The sequence below is a fragment of the Peromyscus maniculatus genome, chromosome 7 (genome assembly GCF_049852395.1).
Source record: "Peromyscus maniculatus bairdii isolate BWxNUB_F1_BW_parent chromosome 7, HU_Pman_BW_mat_3.1, whole genome shotgun sequence".
In the NCBI taxonomy this organism is placed as follows: Eukaryota; Metazoa; Chordata; class Mammalia; order Rodentia; family Cricetidae; genus Peromyscus; species Peromyscus maniculatus.
The window spans coordinates 62,148,398-62,154,515 of NC_134858.1; the positions used below are offsets into that span (position 1 = coordinate 62,148,398).

Here is a 6,118-nt window from a genome sequence, read left to right on the forward strand (position 1 = left end):
TTCTCTCCTCAGTCACGCAGGGAAGCGAGGCATAAGTCTTTCAGCGTTTGGTTTCCAGTTGGGGGGTGAGATTTTGTCAGCATTAGACACCCGAAGAGAGAATGGCTTTCATGCCGGTTCCATGGTGTAATGGTTAGCACTCTGGACTCTGAATCCAGCGATCCGAGTTCAAATCTCGGTGGAACCTGTTTCTTTAGCCTTTTGGTTCTCATATTTTCTAAATTCATATTAAATAATAGAATAACTTTGTTATATCTGCTCTTGGTTTGAATGACATACAGTATTTACCTATGAAGACTTCACTAACGAATCTCTCCAGTTCAGTAGTGTCTGTTACGTGGAGACCTGGTAATAAAAACTTTTAATTCTTTTTTAGCCGTGGAGGAAGCTTGTTACTTGATTCCCATTGCTGGAATTTTCTACCCTAAGCTTCAGTTAAGGATAGGCACTTCTCATCCACCAATCTCTTCAGAAATCTCTCACACTCTCTCCAGATGTCATTAAGAGAACTTCGCACACCCTCCTCATAAAGATTCATCAAGATCTTGAGTCCTATCTGCTGGCCTCCAAGCTAAGCCAGGTTAAATAAAATTAACACAAGAGGCTGGCAGTTTTCATCTTAGCGAATGTCAGTGTTAAGAGATTTGCCATAGCATCTCCTCATGGCTGTTTTGTTCTTATTGTTGAGGTGATCTCACTCCTCTCTGTAACCCAGGATGGCTTTGAAAGTCACTCTGTAGCCCAGGCGGGTGCTTCTGTCCTTCTCTGCCCCCTCCCATCCCACCCTTCATACACACAGAGGGATAGTCACTTAATAATTCCTGGAAGATATATGTTAGGTCATGGGGAAAGAGAGTTTAACCTACAAGATGGAATTCAAGTTGCTAATCAACTGACCTTAAGCAGGGATATTATCTTTGATAATCTGAGCAGGCTCAGGGTTATCCTTGGTGTCTTCCAAAGTGGGGAAGGGGGTTGTCTGTCTGCAGGGATGAGGTACTCCTCTAAGCTGCCACCAGCTGTCTGAGGAGAGGAACCTGGATTCGGGGGGAACCTGATTCTTGACTTTGCTGCAGAAACGCTTTTCAGGATGATAAAATGTACAACAGAATCGGAATTTATTAAAAAGAGATTTTAACACAGATTCTAAGTTCTATAGTTAAGAGAAAGTGAGGGTCTCAGAAAGACATGACCAAGAGTATGAGCTTGTCAGAGAGTCCTGCCTTGTCTTTATAGGTGCCATGTGCCCCAAGGGTTTCAAATCTATCATCTTCAAGGAGGTACTGAGGAATCTGAGACCCCAGATGGCTCCTACTTGATGAATAGGAACCTAACTGATAGGTAAAATTCTGGGTCACAAGGAGGCTTGCAGGGGAATTTAAGATGTTTTTACTGTAAACAAAGGTCTAATCTTGTTTGTGAGGTTCAGAGGAAATATCTGGGAGAAGAGTCAGACCATACTTGACGATCATAAAAACTTAGTCCTTATTAGTTCATTGCTCTTTTAACATTCTCCATGTAAATATGATGTTTTAAATGCCATCACTAGGTCAGGTGTGGTTGCACGTTTTTAATCCCATTTGGAAGGCAAAGGTAAATGTGAGTTCAAGGCCAGCCTGGTCTCCATAGTGAGTTCCAACTAGCCAGGGTTACAAAACACGAAAAACAAAACCAAACAAGGCCATTCCTACAGCTGGGGATGGTGGCACAACACCTGTCACCCCAGCACTCATGGGGTAGAAGCAGGAGGGTTGCAAGTTCTAGGCCAGTCTGGGATATATGTTTCAAAGGCGGCAGCGGCGTGAAAATTTTTTAAGGAGTCAGGATTCTTTCTTACTTTCTCTTTCAGTCTTGCTCTTAATAAATCTACATTCTCTCGACGATAATAATAAAGAATGTCGTCTCCTACATTGACACCCTTCACAGCAAATGTTAGTTGCATTGGAATTGCTCGCCATTGACTGGGCAGAAAGACTTCAGACTCTAGAATGGCGCTTCTTCTGCCTCCTAAAGTCCCCATCGTTTTCCCTTGGTATCTTCCTCGGGAGTCATGTGCACAGTCACATGCCTATAATTCCAGCACTTGAGATAAGAGGATCAGGAGTTCAAGGTCATCTGGGCTACAGAAGACCTTGTCAAGAAGAGAGGGAGGGAGGGAGCGGGAGGTAAGAGGAGGAAAGAGGGAGACGAACAGAGGAGAAGAGATTGAATCCTCAACTGGTCCCTGCTGGCTTTGAAGATGGAGGGAAGTAACCAGGAGTCTGAGGATCCAGAGGCTTCTAGAAACTGAGAAAGGAACCCAAAGAGATTCTTCCCAAAGAAGAAACACGGCCCTTTCTACACCGTCCTTGATTTTAGCCCAACGCTGACTTGATTTAAATCACCAAGCTCCTGACAATAGAAAATGAATACAATGACATTTCCAGTACTTTCTCTGCCAGGACAAAGGGATAGATTGGCAGGCCTGGTGGTACACACCTGTAATGCCAGCACCTGGGAGATGGAGGCAAGATGACCAGGAGTTCCAGTTCAGCCTCAGCTACACGATACCCCAGCATTGTTCAGGAGACAGCCGTTCAAACTGGGCCAGATGCGTACTATCACTTAGACAGCCGCAAGTTCTTAAGATACCTATACGTGACCAAAGATTATTATCAGACAGTCTCAGTGCTGCTTATTGGAGAAGACGAGACAGGGCCACAGATGGGAAACTCAGTCACTGGGCATTGAGATGGAAAAGGCAAGGAAGGAAGCTGGTTTTGGGAAGTGGGGAAAATGTGACTGTGAGGGTGTGTTGAGTAAGGCCATGGACGCTGCCAGAAGCTCTAAGCACATTTTCCCCTTATGTCATTATTTCTCAGTGTGAATTCTGAGCAGGATAATGATAGTGTTTTCTCAACAAAAACTTACATGATCAACTACATTGCCTCCCATCTTAGAGATTCCTTCAGCTCATGGGCATTTAAAAAATAAACATATATACATATATATTCATATATATGTGTGTATATATGTATATATGCGTATATATGTGTATATGTTTATTTTTTAATGTATATGTGTATTTATATTAGCAAGGCAGTTCCCAGATTCACCAGACCACAGAAAAAAAAAAGTTCCAATGGACTAGTTAGCAGCCTTTAAACACTCTCAAAGAGTGCAAAATAGATCACTGGACAGGGGAGAGATTAGGTCTTCTGAAAGAACAGCATGTGCTTTTATAACCACCGAGATATCTCTCTACTTCTGGGACTTTATTTGGGTTTGTTGTTGTTGCTGGAGTGTATGCCTGTGTGTGTGTGTGTGTGTGTGTGTGTGTGTGTGTGTGTGTGTGTGTGTGTGTGTGTGTGTAAGTGCAGGTGCCCGAGGAGTTGAGAAGAGGGCATTATATCTGTATCTTCTGGAGCTGGAGTTATAAGCAGTAGTCAGTCACCCAACTTGACGGTAGGAATCAAAACCCAAGTCCTCTGCAAGAGCAGTAAGTGCTCTTTAGCCACCGATCTCCCTCCAGCCCTCCATGACATATCTTTTGTTCCGTTGTTTCTTTTAGTTTTTTTTTTTTTTTTTTTTTTTGAAAAAGTTTCCTTCCTGTAGCTTAGGCTGACCTGGAATTCCTGCTTCTGTTTTTCCTCCAGAAAGTTGAGATAACATGTGTGTGCTACTATACCAAGAAAAAAAAAATTGAAAGAGAAGTTAGCAGAGCTTATGACACAGTGAAACTGTTTTATTACACTTGTGTGTGTGTGTGTGTGTGTGTGTACAGTGCATGTGCTCACTAGTATGTATGTGTGTGGGTGCATGCTACCTAGTAGGTGTGCAAGTCAGAGCACTTCCATGGGATTTAGTTCTTGGGTGCCAGGGATCCAGCTCAGGTCTGGTCCAGGCACCTTTGCCTGAGGAGCTGTCTCACCAGTTCTTGGAGGGGTAAAATCTGTCTTCTATTTCTTATATTTTCTATTGTTTATATTATGCAAGATCAGAAAAATCCTCAAGTTGGTTCATCTGTTCATAACCACATGAGTCCCAGCGAGTCTTAGTGAAAAAGGGGCTAATATATTTCTTGGTAAGAGACATATAAAGTTTCAAATGCATCTATTATGAACAATAATATTATTTAAACTATGTAGCTCAATTGTAGACTTTTTATATTGTGAAAAGTGAATCACAATAATATCTAGCTCCTTTTGTAACAGTTGACTCTTTTTTTTGTTAGAATTACTTAGTTTATGTGTATGAGTGTTTTGCCTGCCTGTATGTCTGTGCACCATATGTTTGCCTGATCCTCAAGGAGTTCAGAAGAGGGCACCAGATCCCCTAGAATTGGAGTTACAGATGGTTGTAAGGCACCATGTGAGTGCTAGGAACCTAACCTGGGTTTTCTAAAAATTAAAAAACAAGGGCTGTGCATGGTGGCACATGCTTTTTTTAATCCCGGCACTCAAAAGGCAGAGGCAGGCAAATGTCTGTGAATCCAGGGCTAACCTTGTCTACACATAGAGTTCCATGCCAGTCAAAAACACATGGTAAAACTCCGCCTATAAATAAATAAATAAATAAATAAATAAATAAATAAATAAATAAAACCAAAGAAAAACCGAAAGGAAGAACACAGGCAAGTGTAAGCCCCTGGAATGGAGGAAACACTTAGAACTCACCAGAGCTAGAACCTACAGCTACCTCTTCCACAGGCAGACAAAGTGACAGACAACCCAATTTAAAAGGAGGCAAAGGACTTGAAGTCATTTAAAGATCTATAAATGGCTACAAATGCAAATCAGAGACACATGAGCTACCACTTCACACCCATTAGGACAGCTATAATGTTTTAAAAGCAAAAATCAGCTAGCCTTCCAGAATTCCTGTGCGTAGGCAGCTATGGTGATATTTTATTTGTACTGAATTGTGATTTTATTTGTACATTAATAAATAAAGCTGCCTGGGGGGTCGGAGCTAAGAGCAAGCCATAGCAGAGCCCAGCATTGGTGGCGCACACCTTTAATCCCAGCTCTTGGGAGGCAGAGCCAGCCGGATCTCTGAGTTCAAGGATACAGCCAGCACGGAGACACACGCCTTTAATCTCAATACCAACCATAGAAGACCTGGAGGTCTGTACAGACAGGCAGTGATGAGGAGGTCATGTGGTTGGGTTTACAACCAATGAGAAGGCAGAACAGAAAGTCTTTAAAAAGACAAACACACAGGAAGTAGGTCTCTTGGCTGAAGAGGATCACTGCAGCAGTGAAGGGTAAGGCTCTTAGCTCTGACCTCTTGGGCTTTCATCTTTGCATTGGCTCTGTGTTTCTTATTTAATAAGACGATTATTTCTACAGGCAGCCTGTCTGGATCATGGCCAGCTGGTTCACCCTCATGCCGGCCAGTCAATTCTAACACAGCCTCAGAGTTCCCTGGGCTGTGTACCCGCTCCCATCCCTTCCATACCTCCAGCCACGCCCACCAGGTGCCTCCATGTATGACTATTTCCCACTGCCTTCCAATGACTTGGCCTTAGCCCTGCAGGGACCTGGTCAGTTTTTCAGTCTTTCCTGTGTATAAGGGCCATGTACACCCTAAACAAACAAACAAACAAACAAACAAAAAAAAAAAAAAAAAAAAAAAAAAAAAAGCAAGCAGACCAAAGTCTCATCTTTGTTTCTCAACCATTTATTTGAAAAAATACTAGGTCTTTTATTTTATTTTATTTTATTTTATTATTTATTTATTTTTGTTGGACATAACAAGAGAGATCCTGTCTCAACATAAATAAGAGTCTACAGAATGCAAATAGTCCTACGGTGACAGAGAATGGTAGCGGTCTAAGAACAGAGCAATTAAAGATGGGGGGTGGGGGGAGGGGGGGACAGGCAAGGAAGAACACATTTGGAGTGGGAGGGACCGACAGGCTGTTGTTTAAAGTAGCTTGGCCAAACTGACTGTGGTGGCACACACCTGTAATCCCAGCACTCTAGAGGCGGAGGTAGAAGGATTGTGAGTTCAAGGCCAGCATGGGCTCTAGAGTAATGCCCTGTTGCACACATATGCACCTGACCACACATCCATATTCACATGAGTGGGCAAAGCAGGGATCACTAGAAAGCATATTTGAGCAAAGACTGAAGGA

At 42.7% G+C, this 6,118-nt stretch overlaps 1 non-coding gene across 1 annotated transcript; it reads left to right on the forward strand.

Moving 5' to 3' along the window:
* The first annotated feature begins 115 nt into the window (after nt 1-115).
* On the forward strand, nt 116-187 carry Trnaq-cug (transfer RNA glutamine (anticodon CUG)). The gene has a single exon. It is a non-coding gene; the product is annotated as a tRNA-Gln (tRNA).
* The last annotated feature ends 5,931 nt before the right edge of the window (nt 188-6,118 follow it).